The 25,693-nt window shown below is 40.9% G+C and overlaps 1 protein-coding gene across 13 annotated transcripts in view; it reads left to right on the plus strand.

The window, feature by feature from the left end:
- Positions 1–25,693, plus strand: part of TANC1 (tetratricopeptide repeat, ankyrin repeat and coiled-coil containing 1) — a 242,412-nt gene that overhangs the window by 43,624 nt on the left and 173,095 nt on the right. For 12 of the 13 annotated variants that reach the window (XM_086718675.1, XM_086718667.1, XM_086718677.1 and 9 more), the window contains exon 2: positions 13,285–13,394. The exons of the other annotated variant lie outside the window; for it this stretch is intronic. The gene's annotated coding sequence lies outside the window, so the exon portion shown is untranslated. The remainder of the gene's footprint in view (positions 1–13,284; positions 13,395–25,693) is intronic. 13 annotated transcript variants of the gene reach the window in all.

The following is a 25,693-nucleotide window of genomic DNA, read 5'->3' on the forward strand; positions in this document are numbered from 1 at the left end:
TACAACTGTTGAGTGGTATAGCCAGAACCCTTTTGGACATAAATGTCTGTTGAGTGGCTGTAGCCTGTGTCTCCTTTTTCCTGACCTCTGCTTCTCTGGTCTTTTTCTAGACCTCTGGTCTTTTTCTAGACACCATAGTACTGCTACTTGGATCTTTCTGTCATCTGTGGGAAAGTAGGGCTTGTTAACTTAAAGTGTAATGTGTTATCATTCCTATAAATAGCTTCTGAGCTATGGATTGTTACTAGGGTATTTGAAATGGTTTGTTAGTACAGGTGTGGTTTTGGATCATCTGTTGTGCCTTTGTGAGATGCCTGGAGTCTGGAGTTACATGAGGCTAAGAAAATATACCCAAGGGAGTGACTGCCTGGATGGCTCAGTTGGTGGAGCGTGTGACTCTTGATCTCAGGGTTGTGGGTTCGAGCCACAAGTTGGGTGTAGAGATTACTAAAAAAATAAAATCTTAAAAAAAATAAGAAAGAAAGAAAAGATACCCAACTCCTTACCTAATTAGCACAGGACCCTAAACTGAAATATCTCATCATCCCACAGAGAATACTGTACATGAGAATGTAAGGAGAATGGTTAACTTACAATAGGTAATTTACAGATGATACAGTATTCATCACATTAATCTAATATTTGATCCTTTGCCCATACTTGGTAGGTGTCTGTGGTTTTCAAGTCTACATTTGAAGCTGGAGGGTGGGGCTTGGATACTTCTCTCATTCAACTGAAAAATATTAAGGCTTTTTTTTTTTTTAAGTTATTTTCCTGATGACAAAAGTAATCTATGCTTTTGGTACAAATTAAAAAAAAAAAGAAAGACAGAAGAGTAATTTTTACCATTCAGAGCTTTACTGCACACATTTAAAATGAGACGGTAAATTTAGTTTTATTTAAATGGAACAAAATGCAACTGAAATTAAAACTGAAGGAATTGCCGAACTTAAATGTTTTTTTCAAATTTAATGTCTCCTGCACACACCCCAACAATATTGCTCTAAAATTAAAAAAAAAAAAAGGTATATGAAAGATATTGACAAGCCAGCACAAGAATCTAGATTACTTTAACTTCAGAATTCCTGTCTTTTCTACTTTACCAGATGGTCCACATGCAAGAGAAGGATAAACACTATGGAGTGGCATATAACTAAGGACTAGAGTATGTGATACAGGTCTTGGGTCAAAGTTTGAGGACTGGAAAGGGGACTTGTAAACTCCCATTTAAAAAACTTAAAAACTTGAGGGGTGCTTGGGTGGCTCAGTTAGTTAAGCGTCCAACTCTTTGTTTCAGCTCAGGTTGTGATCTCAAGCATCTCTTGCGACATGCTCTGTGCTGACAGTGAGCAGCCTGCTTGGGATTCTCTCTCTCTTTGTCTCTCTCTGTCCCTCCCCTGCTCATGTGTGCGCGCGCGCTCTCTCTCTCTCTCTCAAAATAAGTAAACATTTTTAAATGTTTAAACTTAAAAACTTAAGCTGAAAATTTTTCCTAGATAAATTAATCGGTGTCTTTTTTTGGCATTTCAAGATTATACAAGAAAAGAGTTCTGCTATGTCAAAATGGGTTTGAAAACCCTGGATGGATATATGTGATGTTACTTGCTCACAACAGCCTTCGGAGGCATTTCTTCTTGGATCATTAAGACTTGAAGTCTACTGGTGGCAGAGGTTGGGTGGTGGGGATGACACAACTCCATTGAGGTGATACTGCTTGTCAAGGGAGTGGCTAGAGTACCACCCTCTCTCAGCTTGGCGTTCTTAGTGGTCTACACTCAGGCAGGAGATGTAGATATTGCACAGGAACAGCTATGTATCACCTGGCAATCTAGTTATCCTGAACACAGTTACATTTTTGGAATTAAGCAGAAAAGCCCTCTGAGCAGTCCAGAATACATAGTTCATGTGAGTTTATGTGCACCTATCTCCTGAGTCCAGGAGCTCTTTTTTTTGGAGGTCATTTGAATTGTGAGCATTAAAATGTGTTCAGGGATTCTTTCCATAGAAATGACAGTCTGGAAATTGTAGACATGCTTGACTGTGTAAGGACATCAGCTTGGGAAGAACACATGCTGTGCAGCCTGACAGGCTTTTCTGAGATCCCTTGGCAGGATGGTAACTGGGTTTTTGTGATGACTCCAGGTTAGGTCTTGTTATATTCCCAAATATTTATTTGGTGTGTACTATGTGCCAAGCTCTGGGCATATGATGATAAATTAGGGTCCCTTTCTTACAGGCTAAGAGGGTGGATGGTTTCATCTGTAAATACAAGACAGTATAATAAGGGGTACAGAGTAGAGATGAATGGGATATAGTGGGAGCAGAGGGAAAATTGAGACCTCTACTCTGGAGTGAACATAAGGTGATGGGGTCTTGGGGAGTGAATAGGATTTGTCCAAGTCGATTAAAAAGATACCCCAGGTTGAGAGAGACCTGTGTACACTAATAAGGTGGCTGGAATCTGGGTTATAAATGTTAGAGACCATTCTATTCCAAATGCGTAACTTGGGGCTTTTAAAAGTTATTATAAAAATCATCAAAAACATACAAGTAGTGAGAATATAATGAACTGCTGTATACCGATCAACCAGCTTCACAAACACTACTATTTTGCCAGTCTTGTTTTACTAACCCTTCACTGTTTTTTTATGTGGTTAGACCATTTTATTATTTAAAAATTTTTTTTAAATATTTATTTATTTATTTTTTTTTTTTATAAAATTTTTTTTTTTCAACGTTTTTATTTATTTATGGGACAGACAGAGACAGAGCATGAACGGGGGAGGGGCAGAGAGAGAGGGAGACACAGAATCGGAAACAGCCTCCAGGCTCCGAGCCATCAGCCCAGAGCCTGACGCGGGGCTCGAACTCACGGACCGTGAGATCGTGACCTGGCTAAAGTCGGACGCTTAACCGACTGCGCCACCCAGGCGCCCCTTAAATATTTATTTTTGAGAGAGAGATAGAGTGTGAGCGGGGGAGGGGCAGAGAGAGAGGGGGAGACACAGAATCTGAAGCAGGCTCCAGACTCGGAGTTGTCAGCACAGAGCCCCATGAGGGGCTCGAACCCACAAACCGTGAGATCATGACCTAAGCTGAAGTCGGATGCTTAGCCGACTGAGCCACCCAGGCGCCCATGGTTGGACCGTTTTAATTTTTTTTTTTTCAACGTTTATTTATTTTTGGGACAGAGAGAGACAGAGCATGAACGGGGGAGGAGCAGAGAGAGAGGGAGACACAGAATCGGAAACAGGCTCCAGGCTCTGAGCCATCAGCCCAGAGCCTGATGCGGGGCTCGAACTCACGGACTGCGAGATCGTGACCTGGCTGAAGTCAGACGCTTAACCGACTGCGCCACCCAGGCGCCCCGGTTGGACCGTTTTAAAAGCAAATTCCAGACATTATGTAATTTTACTTGTAAAGAGTTCAGTATGCATCTCTAATTGATAAGATCCCCCCATGCCATTATCACACAATAAAATAAGGGTATTTCCATAATATCTGTCCGACACCAGTCCACATGCAGATGTTCCCTGTTAATACAGGTTTTATACTTAAAGGGAGTCATTTCATTATCTAAAAGATGACTTTATTTAGCATACCTAATTTTTCAGAGATGTTGGATAAATGGGGCATTACTCTAATACCATATTTTTATTCCTTTCTTAAGAAATGTTATACACTTTATTTGGTCTTCTGATCATTTTAACTCAGACTGGCCCTGTTGGAGAGCTGTGTCTTATGATTTTTTATATTACGTACTTTTCCAGGATTTGGAAAAACTCAGACTCTGAGAGCTAGATTATAAATGGCTTAGGATACTCTGACCAGTTCCTTTGGTTTTGCTTCAATTTCTAGCTGTCAGTGACTAATTCATGGGCTGGAAGTGTGGAGTTCGTGCTACATAGTATTACCCCCGCAGCCTTTGAAAGCTCTTTCCTAGCATGCCTTCTTGGCTTGGACCAGCTTAGTGTCTGTCCAGATTCACATGCCAGGCTAGTTGCAGGCTCCACAGGCTCAGCTTAATCCTCCAGGGGTTGGCCTGAGTTACCCTCCATTTTGAATCTTTCCTCAACTACTTGAGCCTTCTTTGGTTCTCTGTCCCCTCTCCATTCTTCCTGGCCTTTAATTATATGCTAATCTATATCCTATATACTTCATTTGCATGAAGGCAGTATGAAGCAGTAGAAGGGATGGGAACTTTGAAGCCAGCATAATCTGAATTGCTGAGCTTGTTTCTTCTTCTTCTTTTTTCTTTTTGTAAATTGTGGTAAAACACCCACACGTACGTAACATGAGATCTACTCTTTAAACAAACAAATTTTTAAGTGTGCTTTATAGTATTCTTAACTATAGGCACAGTGTTGTACAGCAGATCTCTCCAACTTTTTCATTTCATACAAGTGAAACTTTATATCCAGTGAACAACATTTCCCTGTTTCCCCCTCCCTTCAGCCCCTGGCAACCAGCCATTCTACTTTCTGCCTCTGTGAGTTTGACTACTTCAGATACCTAGTATGGGATCACACAGTATTTGACCTTCTGTGACTGGCTTATTTCACTTAGCATAACCCTCCAGTTTCATCCATGTTTTAGTATGTGACAGGATTTCCTTCTTTTTTTAAAATGTTTATTTTATTTATTTTGAGAGGGAGGGAGAGAGCACGTGCGCAAGTGGGGGAGGGGCAGAGAGAGAGGGAGAGAGAGAGAATCCCAAACAAGCTCCACACTGTCAGTGCAGAGCTCAATTCAGGACTTGATCTGACAAACCGTGAGATCATGACCTGAGTGAAGGACATTCCACTGACTGAGCCACCCAGGTGCCCCTCCTTTTTTTTTTTTTTTTTTTTTTTAAGGGCTGAATAATAGTCTATGTGTGTCTGTACCTCAGTTTCTTTATCCATTCATCTGTCAGGGGACAGTTAGGTTGCTTCTACAGTCTTGGCTAGTATCAATAATGCTGCAATGAACACTGAAGTGTGGGTCTCTCTTTGGGGTCCTGATTTCAGTTCTTATGGATAAATACCTGGAAGTGGGATTGCTGGAATGCTGGAATATATGCCCCCCCCCCCACACAATTTTGTTCCCTTCCACAGCCCCTCTTGTTCATGTATTTATTTCACTGTGTTTTATCATAGGTAGTTAGTACTTTTTGCTTTACTAATGCCTTACTGTTTTTGATCATGTGTTCAGTAACTTTGAGAATTATTTTGAGGCAAAGTCATCATTTTCCAAAAAGAAAAAAAGAAAAACAAGCTTTTTTTCACTGGTCAGTCACAGCAGCTGTGTCATTGAGGAAGTGTTGACACTGCTTTTGGTTTTTAAATGACTGTGTGTTATTCCTTCCCAGGACTGAAAAAATTGCAAGGTTGGAATTTTCAGGATTGTTAACAAGATCAAAAAGCAAAGATATAAAGCCAAGAGGGAAAAGTCTTTCTATAAAATGGTGGCGGAAAGCAGAAAATGCTAGAATTCTGTAGAAAATGATAGGTATTACAAAAATAAGCTTTGACCAGAAAATGAAGGTTGCTGTTTTTCATGTTATTTTGAATTGGAATACAGTTTAGCCAGCTAGAGTTTTTAATGTCTGATTTTTTTTTAAGATGTTGATAAAAATGTATATATAAATTTAGCCTTGTTAACAGGGTTTTAGAACAGGACTTGATTTCTGTGGAGAGAAGACCTACCTCATTGTTTTTGTATTTGTAATTTTAGTAGCCACCGGTGTTAGCTTTGGAGTGGTTTGTAGAAGCCTTTTCGCTCCCTTCCATCCAGGGAAGATGCAGTTTGCTGCCATTTCTCTGATTTTCCTCAGGTTTCACCTTAGAATTAGTGAATGAAGGTGTTATGGCTTCAGCATACCCGTAGTCAGCATGGGGGCATTTTTACGCATTTATTCTATATTTTAATAGAAAAAGACATGTTCTGTTTTCTCTTGCTTTGTTGATGTTTTGTTGCTGGGATTTTAATTTCTGATAGGTTAAGATCCAGATCTTGTGACTTATTTGTGTTCTGGCCAGGGGACCCTCAGCTTTGTGTGATCTGAGTAATTTCCTTCTGAGGCCCGGTTTGGGCCTGAAACTCCACGCCTAGTGGTGGGGGACATGTAGTGGGGGCAACAGACCTACTGTGCAGCTGGGAGGAAGTCTAGTGTACCAGGAGGAAAGAACAGGGGTCTTTAGTGCTAGTGGTCTGGGAGACAGTGGTCTAGAGTGGCCCAGAACATCAGAGTCTCCTGACATGGGTACTCATGCCCCCCGTGGGTTCAGAGAAGACCTCTGGTTCCCTGGATGATTGCCAAGAGCAAGGAAGCACCTCAGCCCCCAGAGTCTTGCAGTTTATCAGAACTGAGCTAGAGGGTGAGTTAGGCCTGTGGAATGTGGGAGAAAGAAGTCGAGTCACTAGACACAAGGTCAGGGCCTGTTAAGCAGCAAAAGCAACTTGGCCCAAACTGTTTAAATCTCTATTCTAGAAATTCCCGCTGGGTTGAGCCAGCCAGGGAGGGTGGGGCAGGGGTCACGAGGCTTCAGCTGTGGGAAGGAAGGGCTGTAGAAGCTGAAAACAGCAGACTAGGCCTGGATGTCCTGACAACCTTGACCTCCACCCTCCTAAAATAGATCGTCAGTACCCTGGTAGGTCATTGTAGCCTGTTTGTACAATGAATGGGTCTGAGTGTAAGGGACATATTCAACAATGAGCCTGAAACAAAACTGAGAAATGCTTTTGTGAATCTGGAAATAGATTTAGTTTTTAACTCAGTTTAGAGTTAAGTGTAGATAGTTAACTTTAGATAAAAAAATTCCTTGAACAAAGTGTAAATCATAACCTTTCATTTATGGAACTACAAAATAAGTTCATTAAAGTACTCTCTTTACTAATCCCAAAACAAATCAGTACTTGTGAGTGCTATTACTTATCAAGACAAAAATGGGAAGTTACCCAATGATCAGTTCTGAATAGATAACTAATTGAAGCCATTTGAGGTTGGGTTGCTTTTAGATGAAGGAAAAACTCACCCTCACCTTTGTGGTTCAGATAGGTACATGCAGTGGTGCAGAATTTATTCCTTGGCTCCATATCCCATATGGATTAGATTCGAAGATAAACCAAAGCTTGTCCCATTGTTGAATCCTAACATTTAAGCTTTTATTTTTTAGCTCCTTAAGAGAGCAGGAAAATCTGTATCTTTAAAGACTGTAGAAATGCTAGGGCTTATGTTACCTATACTGGAATTAAAATTAAAAAAAAAAAAAAGAAGAAGAAGAAGAGATGCTTGGGCTATCTTAAAACACACTTACTTAAATTCCTCTTTCCTTAAGATTATCTGGCCTATAGGGCTTCTAGGTCAAGTGAACCGACACAGGGTCAGGAGGCATCAGCTGTGAGATGCAGAGGTGGGGGGCATGGTGTCCATACATGGTGTTCCTGTGCTCGAGGATGTTTATTTTTTTAATTTTTAAGACTTGTTTATTTTTGAGAGAGAGAGAGAGAGAGAACGTGAGTGCACAAGTGGGGAGGGGGAGAGAGAGAGACACACACACACAGAATCCAAAGCAGACTCCAGGCTCTGAGCTGTGAGCACAGAGCCCAATGCGGGGCTTGAACCCATGGACCATGAGATCATAACCTGAGCTGAAGTTGGTCGCTCAGCCAACTGAGCTACCCAGACTCCCCTGTTCAAGGATGCTTAAATCTGGTAAGGTGCTTAGCTTACAAATACAAGAAAAGGTAGATGAGAAGTGACTAGTGTGTGGAGAGTATGGGAGTAGCCAGATGGAAGGTTTCTGATCAGAATGGCAATGCTGAGGGTTGTGTTCCTGCCTCTGAAAGTCTGTCCTGGTGTTCAGTGCTGTTGGAGACCGCATAGAGACAGTGCATTGCAGTTGGATACAGTGCCCGTTCTTATTTTTGAGAACACATGGGTCTTAGGGACAGAGGGTGATCATGTGAGCATCTTCTCTCCTCGACAGAGTGTCTTGTAGACCCACTAAAAGTGAAATAACCTTTTCCTAGTGCCCAGCATAATCTTTCAGGGCCACTGATTGTGCTGTTTTGGAATGCCTTGTTTTGGTGTCCTTGGACACTTTTGGGGATTGAAAGGCTATTTAAACTATAACTATATTTAAATTATAATCTACTATTTGGGATTTTATAAATTGTCTCCTGTCAGTCATAATTTCTCAGGGCTGTCATTATGCCTTGATCTAGCAGTCACCAACCACCCTCTTGATTTACAGTGGTCGGGGAAACCAAATATTTTCCTCCTGTTAGAATTCTATCTAAAAGAGGAGTAAAATAGCTCTCAGGAGGGCCTGCGAAAAAGGTGCTGGATCAAGGTGGGGAGAGGCTGGGGAGTTCTCTTTTGAGCTGTGTGTGAATTTATTCACAGATTTTGGCAGCAGCAAAGACTAAATTTTGGTTTGTAGCTGTTTGCTGGATAGTTGAGGCTGTTAGCTTATGACTTCTGTCCCTTTCCTACTACCCCCAATAGTGTGTAAAATTTTCCCCCCACCTGTGCCTGAAGCAATTTTATTATGGAGAGGAGAGAATGAATTTTTCTCAGGGAAAATGAGAAGGTGAATGAAGGAAAAACCCAGGGCTGAGGCAAGGGTTTGGTCTGTCAACCATTGGTCTGTCTGTCAACCATTATTCTTGAAACCTAAGATGGACTGATCTCTGTGGAAGATACTGAGGGATTATGTGGAGCTTGCCTTCAAGAAGCTGAATGTGTAGTTGGGAGAGAGAACTAACACACCCGAAATCCTAAAGTGAAAGTACTAGAGAAGTTTTGCGTCGGGTGTGACTTGAGTCAGGAACTTTGAGCTGGCTGTGCTGGGGTCCAAGCGGTATCTGAGAAAGTGGCCATGCAGTGACATTGGAGAAAACAGCTACACTGGGAGAATGTAACCCCAGTGAGGAAGTGGCAGAGGTTATGGAGAGGTTTAGCAGCACATCTGGTAAACCCATTTCAAAGGAGAAATGGAGGAGAGTTTTTGGTTCACTGTTGTGTCTGCGTGGTTGATTAAAATGTAGACTTTTGGGCACTACTCCAGATAGTATGATCCCCTTCTTATGTGGTCTGGGGTGGTCTCCAGGGATGGCCCAGATCATTCGGGTACACTGGCCTGCAGGACATATTTTAGGAAATATTGGTCAAGGATGAATTAGGCAAAGCTGATTAATTCCTCCATGAGACACAGGAACTGGGAAGGAGGCATCCAAGCTGGGCTGCCTGATTTTTGTCACTATTTCAGAAGGATGAATGGAGAGCAGGTTGCCCTAAGAATTAAAGAACATGGACGTGAGAATAAGCTCCTCAACTGGAGACAGTGTTCCTGCCGTTCTCACCCTTCACCCTGATACCCACGTTCTCCTCCCTAGCCAGTCACTGTCACGTCATAGAACATAATGATGCTAATTGAAATCACATCTGGGTTCAGCCCCTTATGAGCCAGCTGGTTTTCTGTCTAGGGAAGTTCTGTTTTTTGGGTGCTATAACTCCAGGCGTTATCTCTTAATGAGTATGTGCTTTGTTAGATTTGGTGAGCAAGGAAATAAGCATCATCAGTTAAAGAAAAACAACAAACCTGTTAATACTGTTAGCAAAAGGACCAGGAGAAATCATAGCGGTAAATACAGTTTAGTTGATTCTTCACATAAGAAAACCGTCATGTTATATAATCACTTCTTACATAGCAGACGCTTAACCTAGGGATGTTCTTTACAGATGAGCTTTGAATTGTTACCTCTTGTCATCCCCATGGCAGGGCCATCCAGAGAGTACTTGGGGAATGACCCAGGCTCCCCCGCCCCCCAATGTCTTCTCCCTGAGGGAGTGTTCCCTGCAGGCACACCTTGCACTCACTTTAGTGATCACCAGCTGCAAGTTGTTACTCATTTCAGCTTCCTCCAGCCCTCTCCCCGGTCCATTTGTTTGTCCTGCTACCCCTTATTTTAGGCATAAATATTTACTGCTGCCCCCATACCTTCAAGAAAAAAGAAAACACTCTGGGGATAGGGCAGGGGCGGTGGTTCACAGTCCTGGCTATACATTAAGGTCAGCTTTATGAAGTATCAACAGTTGAGCCTCATCCCCGGAGATTCCGTTTCCATTCTTCCGGGTGTCAGAACTTTTAAAGCTTGCCAGGAGATTCTGATCTGGTGGCCACCTCACTGTAAGTTAGATGTAATGATATTAGCTGTACATGAGTCTTAAGGAAAATGGAAGCTGCAGGATTTAGAATGAACATAGGTAGTATTTTAAAATACTGCTTTTTGCTGCTCGTGTTTCAAATGCATGTCGAGTCCCCAGGTTGTCCTTCCCCCTGTCTTCCTCCTTTATATAAGCCTGCTTTCTACTAAGCACCAGCATTCAAAATGAAACAAAACAAAAAAACCCGAGAACATTCTTTTCCTTGCTTTAGCATTTCTGTGGTATTGTTTTCCATTCTGTCCATGCAGCTAGCTGATTGTGACTTGCACCTCTGTGAACTCTCAGACCCAGCAGGCTGTGACCTTCATCACCTCTCTGGGCCTCATGTTCTAATGGAGCAGCATTCGGTGCTGCAGAACCCTGTACAACCAGGGCTGGTGGACTGTCACACGAACGAGTGGCCACACACTTTAGTCCATGAACACATACAGTAGTCCTTGTTTTGTCGGCTCAAGAGGCCCACTGCTAGCGTTGGGGGAGAAACTTGAGAGGTAAAAAAAAATTTTTGATGAATACTTAACTTCTATTGGATGAACAACTTGGGAGTCTCTTTGTTCATCCTTGAAAGCGAGTAAGAAAGTTTGGCAGGAAGTAAACCCTAAAAATTCTTAAAAGCATTTTAAGTTTTATTGTTTGTTTTATTTTTGTTTGATTTTTTTTTAGGAGCCAATTGGAGATTAGATCTGCAAAGTAAAAACTAGTGATTGGCAGTTGAAGGTTATCATTCACCTGGGCTCTAAACTCCCATGTTTTATGTTCCATAAAAATTTTCCCAATAAGTGTACTTTGTGGTCTTTTGGATTTTACGTGAGAATATTTTATCATATAATGCTTGGTTTTCAAAACTTTCTTGGGCCCAAATTTCAGATTATGCATTGAAAATGAATGGATCCCTTTGAATGGAGGAATAATGAAACAAAAACAAGTAAAAAGTAGACAGTTCCACTTTAATCTAATACAGATTCTGAAGGACAAAAGGTGAAAAGTCCAGGCATAGGGTCTGTTCTGAGTTTGGGTTAGGTGAGTGATGTAACTGCAGTTATAAGTAACTTCTCAAACACCACTCAGAGTTCCTCTGGTCTCATTGACCTCCCTTTTTCCTTTCTGTAATTACTGAACATGGTCCTGAAAACCCATGTAGGGCCAAATACAGAATCTAAACTCTGTGATCTCATCACCACAAAAACAGACTATAGGGACAGTCCTCCTTCTCGCCGGAAGCCGCCTCCCTTTGGGACCGCTGTAACTCCATAATTTATAGTGGTGCCTTTGTGGTCTTGAACTTAGAAAGGGCATTTCCCCCTGTCCTTACAGAAGTTGTGTAACAGATGGGTTGTTCTAGGTGGAGAAGGGGCCAGAGGGAAAGTGTGTGCATAACCTGTTACAGATGTAATTTTAAGGGTGCCCACACATCTGTGGGTCCTCTGGGCAGGTCTGCCTGACAGCCGGCATGTCTGGGCTGTGATGGATATTCTTTTATACTTGTGTGTCGATATGGTTGGGACAGATGAGAAGCCTGCCTTTTCTGCTGAGGTGTGTTTTAAGAAAGGAGGTTGGCTGAAGTACTCACACCAGCTGTGAGATGGATTCCCTCCCTAGCTGCCAGAACCCTCCGTAAAGAGGCAGGTGATCCCTATTATGGGCAAATAATAGGAAGATGCCCTGAGATATTTGAGCTGCTGTTCACCAGGTGGTGCTGTCCTGCAGTGAATGCTTAAATACTACAAGTGAGGTCAGCAACCTGGTGGAAGAAAGGTCTGGGGTGCCTGGAAGACTTGGTAGCATTTGTTGGCTGTCACTGGACGTGAGATGAGACTCTTTTGGAGGAAACATCTGACCCAAGCGCGATCACCTGGTTCGTGTAGGTTTCTCCTCCACATTCTGCTTCAGTGAGATCTCTGTTGTCTCCGAAGCAGAGGAAGACATGAACCTGTGCCCTGCCTCTGTCTCTGGTTTCCTCCTAGAGAAAGGCTCCTGTGCTCCGTTCTCATCTTTGAAGTCCTGGTGGGCAAGGGGGGCATGTCTTTTAGAGCTCCTCATTAAACAGACTTAAAGGGGAGAAAAGGCCTCCACCCAGCCTTTGCATGCACAAACCTATTATATTCTGCTGCCCTGCCAAGGTGCTTTTGTTGGCCTAAACGTGACTACACATGATTCTGTCCTATTAGGCAGTGAAGCCTGGAAGGCATTGACTTGGACTGAGCCTGATGGCTGGTGTGGTTGATCATGGATAGCACCCTTGTAGAAGAGCATTTCCCAGGGAAAGAGACTGAGTCAGTCATGGGGAACCTCTTATTGGAGTTCTTCTTTCAACAAGCCTGCGGTCAGCATCTTCTTGTGACAAGAACAGGAGGTTGGGATAGGGGGTGACAGGTAACACCAGCTCTGGGGAGACTGGTAGGAGGGGAGGTCAAGGCAGAAGGAAACAGATGCTAGAACTCAGATCCCTGAGAGGCTTTTTGAGCTCAGAGGAGGGGCTAGTGGGATGCTGTAGGGGTGGGGCAGGGCATGCAGTGGGGGCGTTTGAGCTGTGTGTGGAGGATGACTAATTTCCAAAGTGCAAGAGAGGTGCTTCAGGATGAGGGACCCGGGAGAGCAGAGGTGTGAAATTGAGCAGTGTGTTCACAGTGAGCTGTGTCCAGAGCTGGGACCTGTGAGGAGTGAGGCAGGAAGTGTGGGAACTTCAGCAGCCTGAGTGTTTTAGAGAGGTTCTGGGCTCCTTATCTCAAACCTTTGAAACATGTCTTTGTGTACTGGGTTGCAAACCGATTAGCCTCACTTAAAACCTGAGCTAGGAGAGGTAAACAGATACTTCAGTACCTTGCTCAAGACAAGGAACTTTCAGTAAATGTCCCTGGTCAGCTTGGATAGAGGGCATCAGAAGAAAGAACAAATTTTCTCAGTTTTGCCATCCCCTCAACCTGCTTTCCCCTCTGTTAAGAGTATGTATATGGGTTGACGTCTCTTTTCATGGCTTGGTTGGGAGTTTCAGGGAAGTTGTAGCTGGTTTTATAAACTCTTTGCTTCTCATCTCCTAGGGTGAATGTGCTCACATGTTGTCTTTTTTCCAGTTCTCTTTCTAGCTTTCTGTGGTTGACTTGTCCCGAGGAACTTTCTGGGTGCACCCCGAGTGAGCCAGCTTCTTTCTGTTGCAAACAAGTGGAGTCTAGGGTGAGGCAAGGTGAGTGAGATCCATGGAAAACCCATCCTCTGACAGACCACCTTTTCCAAGATTGGTTATTCTCTGAAAATTTTGAGGACTTTGGAAGTAAATTGAGTTTTTAGTCAAATTTAAGAAGAAATTTTTAAAATTGGTGTCTTAATTATTAGGTGAAAACACTCTTGTTAATAGGGATGCTTCAATACATTTTTTGCAGAACTTTTCTGAGTTTTGGGGTCTCTCTTTATGGTTCCTAGCATGGTACTTTTCCAGTGAAAACATTTAGTACGTGTTGTGTGAATAGCTTAATACCTTAGGGCTGACAGTTTGCAAATACAGAAGTCCTGTTAAGTTATTCTGAGTTGTGTCTCTTCTCTTTTCTGGGTTTTAAGGAGGATTGTTTAGTTGTGTTCCTTTAGAAACTTCTGTACTATGGTTTTCCTGTGCTGCAGTTCTATTATGTAAATTTTGAAACAAAAATACCTACCTCAAGGGTTTTGGTGAGGCTGGAGGCTCCCGATGGCTAAAACTTTTGTTCTTTTCAGGGGCACCTGGGTGGCTCAGTCAGTTAAGCGTCTGACGTTGGCTCAGGGCATGATCTTGCATGAAATCTTTGTGATTTCAAGCCCCGTATTAGGCTCTCTGCTGTCAGCACAGAGCCTGCTTTGGATCCTCTGTCTCCTTCTCTCTCTGCTCCTCTCTTACTCTCTTTCAATCTCTCTCTCAAAAATAAATGATAGAAAAAAAAAATGTATATATATAAAACTTTTGTTCTGTTCACATTGTTATATTCCCTATCTCTAATGTGTAGCAGTTAGTAGGGCTCAAATATTTGCTCTTTCCTTTAAGAAGAGAGTTGGCTGAGAACAGAATCTTCAATCCCATCTTAAGTGAGCCCAGCTTGGAGGGCTGTTATTTATCCTCCACTGCTCACAGTTGAGACCGTGGAGCAGGAATACCTAGGAGGTCCAGGACAGAGTGGTTGACTGAGGGTTCTGAAGAGCACTCCATATTCCTTCTCTTCTCTGAGTGGTGGAAGGGGCCCCCATAGGAGATGAGGGTCAAGGTTAAAGCTGCCTCCAAACTTCCGTGAATTCTCAAAACGTGCATGCAACGTGCAGGTGCACTATGCCATCTGTCTTGTGTGGCTTGCTGGCAGGATTTCATATCCTGTACTCACCCCTCCTGCCATGCCTCACTCTTCCATGAAGAACACAGTGGTCACATTGCCCCTAAAACTTTGGGGGATCCTGACAAAAAGTAAAGCTTGTCAGAGGAGCATGGCTGGGGAATACACATCAGAATCTAACATGAAGCTTTAGAAATTAGAATACCGGGACTACCCCCCCCCCCAGGTGTGCTAAGCTAGAATTTTGGGGATGGGGAGGGAGTCCTTACTATTTACGTTTGTTTTTTTAAAAGCTCCTCAAGAGGTGATAGTGTATAACTTCTTGAAAAATATTTGCATGTGGAGTAGACTTAAAAACAAAGAAGTTCTTTCTTAGGCTGAGCAGATGTTTGGGGGAATTATTTTTGAACTCTACTAACTAGTTTAACCAGTTTATACAGCCAAGCCAAACATTCCCTTGTTGTGCCATAATTTGTATTGTAGAACCATTTTATAACTTTAAGTTAAAATTGCCTGGGAGACAACACTTTCTATGGTTGTAAGTGTACAAAGAAAGAGAAAAAATGACATTGAAGAACAATTTTCTAAATTTAATAAGAGTTAGGGCTTATTTAGAAATCCAGGTGGGAATCTGCTTAAATGGAATTTCACCCAAAGTATGCAGAGATTTGCATATTGAAACCAAAGCTTTTTGACCTGTGGTGACACCTTTTTCAAAGTAATATTGAAATAGCAATTTAAATATATTGCCCTTAGAGATTTATTTGACAGGAAATTTATTTAGTAAGGTATACATTTTTTTCCCCTTCCGGGACGTTTCTTGGTGGTAGAGAATTAGCTAATTTTTCTTTATTCCTTCCCTGGGACCATCTTCAGGAAGTAGATAGGAGCTTAATAGCAAAGATCAAGTTAAATGTTTTTTAACTATGTCTTTTTTGCAAATTCCCTTTCTCTGGAAGAAAACCTTGCAACTTATTACTTGAGGTTTTAATAGTTTAATTGATTTGACAGAATAGGTTTCTTTTCAAGATCAAAGAATCTTACTGTTTAGTAGGACTTCACAGATGGCCTATTATCTGTTTTTTATTGCCTCAACTTCATGGAAACTGCTCTTGTTAAGGTTACAAATGACCTCTGCTAGGACTCTTGGCGTGACTTTTCTGTAGCACTTGATACTACTGACTTCTTTAGTTTTGAGAGAGCACGAGTGGAGCAGGGGCAGGAGTGGGGGCAGAGGATCCGAAGGTGGCTCTGCACTGACAGCAGCGAGCCCAATGAAGGGCTCGAACTCATGAACTGTAAGATCATGCCCTGAGCTGAAGTCAGATGATCAACTGACTGAGCCACCTAGGTGCCCCTTTTGTACCATTTCTGACATTTGCATCCCTGCCCCCTCCCCTGCCTCTACAAGGCACCTCATCTCTAGGCTTCTGTCTGCTTTTCCCACATTGGTCATTGGCACTATTCAAGCCAGAAATGTGACTCATCCTTCATCCTCCCTCAGTCAGCCCATATCTTAATTTGCAATTAAGTTCTATCACTTTAATAACCTAAATAATAAAGGAAAAGGCCAGTCCACTGACATTTAAATATTATAGGTATTAAAAGTTGCAGTTTGGTTTATATAAGCAGATAGAATAACATGAGACAATTGTGACCATTTATATAATACACATTTTATGCTCAGCGTAGGCCTACATATGTTGTCATGTTATTTCTAATTTTCACAACTATTCCGTGGCATATTATCTCTGTTATAAATGAGGACTCTAAGGTTCAGAGAGATTAAATTACTGGCCTAGGATCACAGGGCAAGTAAAGCATGGTGGGGTTGGGATGGGGGGATTTTAAACCTGTGGGTTGGTCTCCCTGACTCCAAAGCCTTTAACACCATGTCACTCTGTCTTGCTGTGTTCCCATAATGCCACAGTGCTATTGTAGACCTCTGGTTGGTAGGTTGACTTTGTTGAGGAACTGGGTGTTATTCAAATTTGTGTGTCCTATATTTTTTTCATAATAGTAGGTGCTAAAGGTAAGATTTTTTTTTTAAATGGGGACTTTCTAAAACAGTGTTTATTCATTTATCCTGAGAGAGAGAGTGCACACACAAACGAAGAAGGGGCAGAGAGAGTAGGAGAGAGAGAATCCCAAGAAGGATCTGTGCTGTGAGTGCAGAGCTCAACACAGGGCTTGATCCCAAGAACGGTGAGATCATTACCTGAGCCGAAATCAAGAGTTAGACACTTAACCAACTGAGCCACCCAGGCACTGCTAAAGACAAGATTCTTAATGGCAAAGCCATGGACCATGTCTTCTGTGGCTTTATCTGGGTTCAGTTCCTGGTTCTTAGATGTGCATTAGCTAGGTAGCCGAGGTTAGGATGGTGGGATCATGCTGCTTATCCTCCCAGAGTTCTTATGAGAAACAGGTGGGAGAGCAGAAGAAAAAGTGCTCTAAAATTTGGGTGCGTTTTGGGGGAAATGATTAGTTGTGGATGTCAATAATTGACTGCTCAGATGAGCCTCTCTTTAAGTTTTTACTTTATAATTACATTTAGTTAGCATACAGTATTTATATTAGTTTCAAGTGTACAATATAGTGATTCAACACTTCCATACACTGGTTGGTGCTCATCATTACCAGTGCACTCCTTAATCCTCATCATCTCTTTCACCCCTCCCTGCCCACTTCCCCTCTGGTAACCATCAGTTATCTATAATTAAGAGTCTGTTTCTTGGTTTGTCTCTCTCATTTTTTTCCTTTGCTCATTTTTGTTTCTTAAATTCCACATATGAGTGAAATCATAGATATTTGCCTTTTCTCTGACTTACTTCGCTTAGCATTTTAATATCTAGCTCCATGTTGTTGCAGATGGCAAGATTTCATTCTTTTTTATGGTTGAGTAATATTCTGTTGTATGTATATACATATACGTATGTAGGTGTATGTATATATACATATACATATATATATATGTATACATAACCTCATCTTTATCCACTCATCAGTTATAATTTGGCTATTGTTGATAATGTTGATATAAACATAGGTGTGCGTGTACCCCTTTGAATTAGTGTTTTTGTACTCTTTGAGTAAATAGCCAGTAGTGCAATTGCTGGATCATAAGGTAGTTACATTTTAAAAGTTTTGAGGAACCTCCATATTGTTTTCCACAGTATCAACACCAGTTTGCATTCCTACCAATAGTGCACTAGGGTTCCTTTATCTCCACATCCTTGCCAACACCTGTTGTTTCTTGTGTTGTTGATTTTAGCCATTCTGATGGGTGTGAGGTGATAGCTTATTGATTTGCATTTCCCTGATAAGTGATGATGAGCATTCTTTCATGGGTTGGCCATCTGTATGTCTTCTTTGGAGAAATGTCTATTTATGTCTTCTGCCCATTCCTTTTTTTGTTTTTGTTTGTTTGTTCTTTATTTATTTGATAGAGACTGAGACAGCACAAGTTGGGGAGGGGTAGAAAGAGAAGGGGAGAGAGAGAGAATCCTAAGCAAGCTCTGTGCCGCCAGCACAGAACCTGATGATGCAGGGCTCAGATTCATGAAACTGTGAAATGTGACCTGAGCCAAAACCAAGAGTCGGATGTTTAACTGACTGAGCCACCCAGGCACCCTGTCTTCTGCCCATTTCTTAACTGGATTATTTGTTTTTTGTGTGTTGAGTTGTAGAAGTTCTTTATATATTTTGGATACTAACCCTGTATTGCGTTAAGTCATTTGCAAATATCTTCTCTCATTCTGTAGTTGCCTTTTATTTTTGTTGTTTCCTTCGCTGTGCAGAAGGTTTTCATTTTGATGTAAACCCATTAGTTTATTTTTGCTTTTGTTTTTCTTGCCTCATGAGACGTATCGAAAAAGAAGTTGCTAGGGCTGATGTCAAGGAGGTTACTTAAGTCTGTGTTCTTTGAAGATTTTTATGGTTTCAGGTCTCGCATTTAGATCTTTAATCCATTTTGAATTTATTTTTGTGTATGGGGTAAGAAACTGGTCCAATTTCATTGTCTACCATGTTGGTATCCAGTTTTCCCAGCACCTTTTGATGAAGAGACTTTCTTTATCCCATTGGGTATTCTTTCCTGCTTTGTTGAAGATTGACCATATAATTTTGGGTTTATTTCTGGATTTTCTACTCTGTTCTATTTATCTGTGTGTCTGTTTTTGTGCCAGTACCATACTGTTTTGATTACTACAACTTTGGGGGGGGGGGTTGTTTTGTTTTTGTTTTGTTTTAAGATTGTAAGTAATCTCTACACCCAAGTGGGGGCTCTTAACAACCCTGAGATAAAGAGTTGCATGCTCTACCTGCTGAGCCAGCCAGTCCTTGAGCATGGAACGTCTTTCCATTTTTTTCGCCTTGTCTTCAGTTTTTTTCATCAGTATTTTATACTTTCCGGAGTATAGGTTTTTTCACCACTTTGGTTAGGTTTATTCCTAGGTATTGTATTGTTTTTTTTGAGCAATTGTTTATGGGATTGATTCCTTACTCTTCTGCTTCATTTTTAATGTATAGAAATGCAACAGATTTCTGTACATTGACTTTGTATCCTGAGACTTTACTGAATTTGTTTATTGGTTCTAGCAGTTTTTTGATGGAGTCTTTTAGGTTTCGTATATACAATATCCTGTAATCTGCAAATAGTTAAAAGTTTTACTTCTTCTGTATTGATTTGGTTTCCTTTTACTTCTTTTTGTTGTCTGACTGTTGTGGCTAGGACTTCCACTACTATGTTAAATCGAAGTGGTGAGAGTGGACATCCTTGTTTTGTTTCTGACTTTAGGAGAAAAGCTCTGTTTTCCCCCCTTTAGGATGATGTTAGCTATGCTTTTTTTCATATATGGCCTTTATTATGTTGAGGTATGTTCCCTCTAAATCTACTTTGAGGGTTTTTAGCACAAATGGATGTTGTACTTGGTCAAATGCTTTTTCTACATCTGTTGAAATGATCACATGGTTCTTATCCTTTCTTTTGCTAATGTGGTGTATCACGTTGATTTGAGAATATTGAACCATCCTTGCAACCCAGGAGTAAATCCCACTTGATTGTGGTGAATGATTTTTTTTTTTTTTAATGTACTGTTGAATTCAGTTTGTTAGTATTTTATTGAGAATTTTTTCATTTATGTTCATCAGGGACACTGCCTATAGTTCTTTTTTGGTGGACTTTTTATCTGGTTTTGGTATCAGAATAATGCTACCCTCATAGAATGAATTTGGAAGTGTTCCTTCCCTTTCTGTTTTTTTTAATGTAGTTTGAGAATAGGTATTAACTCTTCTTTAAATGTTCGGTGGAATTTGCCATGAAGTCATCTGGGAATTTTTTCAATTAAAAAATTAAATTTCTTTGCTGGTCATCAGTCTGTTCAAGTTTTTTTTTCTTCTTGTTTCAGTTTTGGTAGTTTGTATGTTTCTAGGAATTGATCTATTTCTTCTAGGCTATCCAACCTGTTGACATATAATTTTGAATAATATATTTATGATTATTGGTATTTCTGTGGTGTTGGCAGTTATTTCTCTTCTCTCATTTGTGATTTTATTGAGTACTTTATCTTTGTTTTCTTGGTGAGTCTGCCTAGAGGTTTTATTAGTTTTATTGAATTTTTTTTTCTCCAAAGAACTAGCTCCCGGTTTCATTGACCTGTTGTATTGTCCTTTTTTAGTTTCTATATTGTTTATTTTGCTCTAATATTTATTAGTTGCTTCCTGTTGCAAGCTTTAGGTTTTGTTCTTCTTCTAGCTCCTTTATGTGTAAGGTTAGGTTATTTGAGACTTTTTTTTTTAAATTCTTGAGGTAGGCCTGTATTGCTATAAACTTCCCTCCTAGAACTGCTTTTGCTGCATCCCAGGGATTTTGGACCATCTTAATTTTCATTTGTTTCCATGTACTTTTTAAATTTTATTTCCTGGTTGATCCATTTTTAGTAACGTGTTGTTTAACCACCATGTATTTGTGGTCTTTCCAGGTTTTTTCTCGTGGTTGACTTCTAGTTTCATAGTATTGTGGTCAGAAAGTACTCATGGTATGATTTTGATCTTGAATTTGTTGAGGTTTATTTTGTGGGCTAGTAGGTGTTCTATTCTGGAGAATGGTCCATGTGCACTTGAAAATAATGTGTATTCTGCTGTTTTAGGATGAAATGTTCTGAATATACCTCTTAAGTCCATCTGGTCCAGTGTGTCATTCAAAGCCGTTGTTTCCTTGTTAATTTTCTGCTCAGATGATCTGTCCTGGATGTTATGGTCCCCTTCTATTATTGTATTTTGATCCATTAGTTCCTTTATGTTTGTTATTAACAGTTTAATGTATTTGGGTGCTCCCATTTGGGTAAATAAATATTAATAGTCATTACATCTTCTTGTTAGATTGTCTCCTTTATTATTATATAGTGTTATTCTTTGTCTTTAAATACAGTCTTTGCTTTAAAATCCATTTTGTCCCATATATGTATTGCTACTCCAGTTCTCTTTTGATATCCATTTGCATGATAAATATTTCTCCGTCTCCTCACTTTCAATCTGCAGGTGCCTGTTGGTTTGAAATGAATCTCTTGTGGAGCCTTGGAGCTTTTATCTTTGTTTTTAAATAACAGCATGTGAAAATGTAGATTCTTCTGAATCTCTGGTCATGCTGTTTGACTCATTCACATGCTGGTCATAATGTAGGCAGAAAAAGCCCTTTCAAGTAAAGACTTTGTGGATAAGGATAGCATACATAGATCTAGTTATTCAAGCTTAGCTGTGTTAGAACAGGTGAGGGTACAAAAACCAGAGAGAGTACGTATGTAAGTAGAGGCAGGTGAATTATTGATTGATTGATTGATTGATTTACATTTATTTATTTTTGAGAGACAGAGTGAGACAGAGCACAAGCAGGGAAGGGGCAGAGAGAAGGAGACACAGAATCTGAAGCAGTCTTCAGGCTCCCAGCAAGTGTTCAGCACAGAGCCTAATGTAAGGCTCGAACCCACAAACCAGGAGATCATGACCTGAGCTGAAGTCGGTCACCTAACCGACTGAGCCACCCAGGCACCCTGAGGCAGGTGAATTAAACAGAGTCTATTGACATTTTTTATTTAGTTAAATTGATCTTGGGAGGATGGATTTGAACATGGGTTGTGGTATACTAAAGCAAACTCCAAATCAAGGAGAGGAGGTTCTATACTTTGTATCCTCGTAGGTCTCTCCTTTTGCCCTGTCCGGAGAAGGAAATACTTTTTGTTTTCCATCATCCTTCTCCCTTTTGCATCAAATTTTGATAACAAAAGTTTTTCTAAGGAGAGTGTCCCCTTTAATAAATACATAAAACCAATTTGTCATTGTAGAATTTAAAAATTGCTTAATATTTCCAAAGTCTCTCTCTCTTTTTTTTTTTTTTTTTTTAACAGAGTTGCCCTGTAACTTTGGAGGCAATGCTGTATTTTGTAGGGTTGTTTTAACTAGAATATAACAGAGGTAACCTAAAGCATAGTGGGTCCTCGGTGAATAGTAGCTCCTGTTGTACCCACTTAGTTATCAGAAGCCTACAGTTTCAGATTTAAAAAGGCTTTTGCTGGTCCATGAAGAAAAAATTTGGGAAGGATTGATGTGAGATGGGAAGGGAGTCAGGAGAGTCTAAGGCAGTGGTTCCCAGGCGTTGGACCTTGAGGAGCAGAGTCTTCACAAGCTCAGACTTACTAGAAATATAATGTCTCAGCTTCAAACCAGACCTAAAAATCAGTGCCAGTGGGACTCCACAATTTGCCTTATTAGCAAGCCCTAGAGGCCATTTTGATGCACTTTAACTGACCTGAAGTTAGAAAAATTAGTCTGTAGGCTCCCCAAGTAGTCCAGTGTGGGGGGGATATAGTGAAGACCTCCCCAGAATAGTGGGAGTGGAGAGGGGCTGGAACTGGTGAGACTTAGTAATTTGATTGGCTATTGATCAGACCAGGAAGGAGGCCATGAGGATGTAGGGGGCTTGAGTCTGGTAGACTAAGCGGGGGTGGTGCTATCAACAGGAACCTGGAGCCCAGCCTGGTGAGTGGGTGTTGGAGGTCAGGGGAAGAGAAAGGTGAGTTTAGTTTGGGACACTTTGAGTTTGTGTTGCCAGGGTTGATGTCAGCAAGTTGGAAATAGAGTACTGGATCCGCAGCACAGGTAAAACAATGGGGAAACCATATTTGTGAGCTGCCTGAGTGAAGGCAGGTGTTGAAGTGGGTATTCAGATAATTTTTCCGAGGAAAATGGTGCACAGAAAAGAGCTGAGATTGATGGGTTTGGAATTGGATGTTTGCGATAATAGCATTCAGTTTCTCCTTCGGCAGTATAAGTAGAAATATTGAGGAATACATTATGATAATAGTTTTAAATGAAACCAGATTATCACAAACACGTTGGAGTGTTTCATAATGCTATCTTTAGAGGCCCCATTCTGTGCAATAGAGGCTGATCTTGGATATCATTTAATCTGGGGATCTAAGGTTTAGGGTGCCAAAGGCAAGGTTCTGTTGGAGTCCGTATTCAGAGCGAAGGTGGCCTGGGGCAGGCTGCTGAGTTTCTCTGTCTCAGCCTCATTATGTGTCAAAGAGAACAAGGAGAGTTCTACCTTCTTGCTGTGAGGACGAAACAGGACCCCTCACTGTGGAAAAACTTAACCGTGCCTGCTGAAGGGTGCTTTTGTGTCTCCACTTGGGCTGTGATTTTTATGATGTTTTGTTGGATTTGTGGAGTAAAGGTCTTATGTTTGTAACAAATTTACAGTATTGGTTTAAGTACTGAGATAATTTTAAAAAGTCGTAAGTCTGAATCAGAGATGAATGGCTTTGTGGTTTTCAGTGAATTATCAATACATTGAAATATGTGTTTTATTAGGTTTGTGAGAAGGCAGAAGGGAGTCGGCTTGGGAAGTTTGCATAAAAACAAGGACCAGATAGTTAAAAAGCTATATCCAGCTTTGTTGTAGACTCACATATTTTTCTGTATGAGAAAGATGTTTCCCTGAGACCACGGAAAGTTAGTACATCTGTGCAACATCTTCATTATATCTAGAACAATTTCACATCCACTGTTCCTAATTCAGAGTCATTCAAGAAACATGTGTTCCTGTTTTTCACTGGGTTCTAATTGGGATGTTTTTCCTTAAAGGGACCACACACTTCTATTTAGGAAATAACTTTGTCAACTGTGCTGCAACTACAAGGAACCTTCTCAGTTTGGAGACTGTAGAATCTGAAACTCACCCTCCCACCCCACCTCCCCCAGCTTCAAAGAAAAGGGATCTATCTGTGTATATATAGGTATGTGCATGTGTGACTTCACAATAGTGATTTTGTTCCTTAGGTCTCAGATATGCTTCATACTGTTGGTATGTGTTAAGAGAAGTGGTGACAGAATCCACGATCAAAGGTTTCACTGCAGAGTTACTAAGGACTTTAATTGAACCTTTCACTGCATTTTAGAGGGAAAACAATCTGATGTTCATATGTAGCATGTCACATAACTTCACGTGTAAAGCTTGAACTTCACAGGTTTGATCAAACTTCTGTGGGACTCCTAAAAATAATAACAGTTGTGATCTCTATGCATAGGGAATTACTCTGTAATTCACAATTTAGCCAAAGTGTTTGCTGTTGGGTCGGGTTTGAATGCTACCAGTTTAGCCCAGCGCTACCCTCCTGGTTCTTCTACAGCTACACAAGGCTTGCATCTTCCTGGGAAATTTGGCTGCTGCCAGAGCTGAAACTGTGAGCCAGACTTAGGTAATTTTATTAGTCTAGAAAAAGTATTACGCTCCTGCAGCTGTTGTTGTAGGTCCTAGCCATGAAAACAAAAACCGTCTCAGTTACCCAGGATCCATGAGAAACTGGCAATAGCCCAATGTTAAGTCCATGTATTTTGGACTCTGAATTATATTTATCTTCATATGGGTATCCCCTGATTTAGGGCACACAGCTGGGGAATGGCCTGACCGTATGAGGCAGTGCGCGTGGGAGAGGCCAAGCCTTGGGTATCACCCTTAACTAGGAAGCCTGATCCAGTTAATTGGAAGACTATACTTGCTGGACCTTAAACACTTTTAAAAAGGATAAGGAGAGCATCCAAGAAAACAACACCATAATAAAATACACTTGTCCCATATATCCAACGTGGCTTTCCTGTTTTTGTATATTGTCTCACGGTGTAAATCCCCACAGGTCTTTTTCTCCTGCAATGCCAGGCTGGTTATTGTGGGTGGGTTAGTAATTTGGTGGTGATGGACTTTCTTGTTAAGTAGAACTTTTATAGATTACTATGAACACTAATCATGGGACTTGGCATTTAATTGCTAGGAGTGGTGCATACGTGAAATACCCCATCTTGCTAATGTGTGCCAGTCAGTAAATTGCTGTTTAATTTTCTGAATTTCAGTGGTTCTGTTCGTGGGATAAAACTGAGCTACTGTTTGTCTGGAAGCTCCTGGGCTATTAGCAGACCACTTAGCAAGTCTGAGTAATTGTCCTGTTGAGTCTGACTCTGATTCTTTGAGTCAGGGTTCCTAATCCTGAGATCATTGGATGCACTTCAGGGGTTCTGTGAATGTGGATGGATGGAGAAAAAAATTTACATCTTTATTTTCACAACCTTTAACCAGAATGTGGCTTTTCCTTAAGTCATGAAAACATGGAGCATACAGTAGCACCTGTGGCTTTGGCAAGTAGAAATCAGATTTTGGTATCACATTGTGGGAAATAGTTTAAACCATCATTTATGCCCATCATTGCTTAGAAAACTACAGTAGCTGTTAGCCCTGCTGCTGTGTCTTGTTATGTATGTGTTAAGCACACATCACTATTATCACATCTTTGCTTCTTAAATAGTTTTATATGTGCATTTCAGCATAACTGATTTTCTTTGTAAGCGTATTTTCTTCATCAGAATCATTCAGAAACATTCTCATGAGAGGATCTAGATTGCTGAAGCAGTCCGTGTCCCTTAAAAGGTCATAAGCTTCTGCCTTGGATGGCATCCTTGTGTCTTTCTCATCTTGCTTTGAGACTAGATTAGTTAACTTAAAAAAAAAAAAAAAAAAGTCTTAACATATTCGGCTTTTGCTTCCTAGTTGTCTTTGAGTTTTATCATCTGGAGCTCTGACTTCCCCCCATTTTGGGGCTCTTGGGGTAAATGATAAAATAAGACCATCCCCTATTTCCAGGTG

The sequence above is a fragment of the Puma concolor genome, chromosome C1, assembly GCF_028749965.1.
Source record: "Puma concolor isolate L17-30 chromosome C1, mPumCon1.1.hap2, whole genome shotgun sequence".
Classification (NCBI taxonomy): domain Eukaryota; kingdom Metazoa; phylum Chordata; class Mammalia; order Carnivora; family Felidae; genus Puma; species Puma concolor.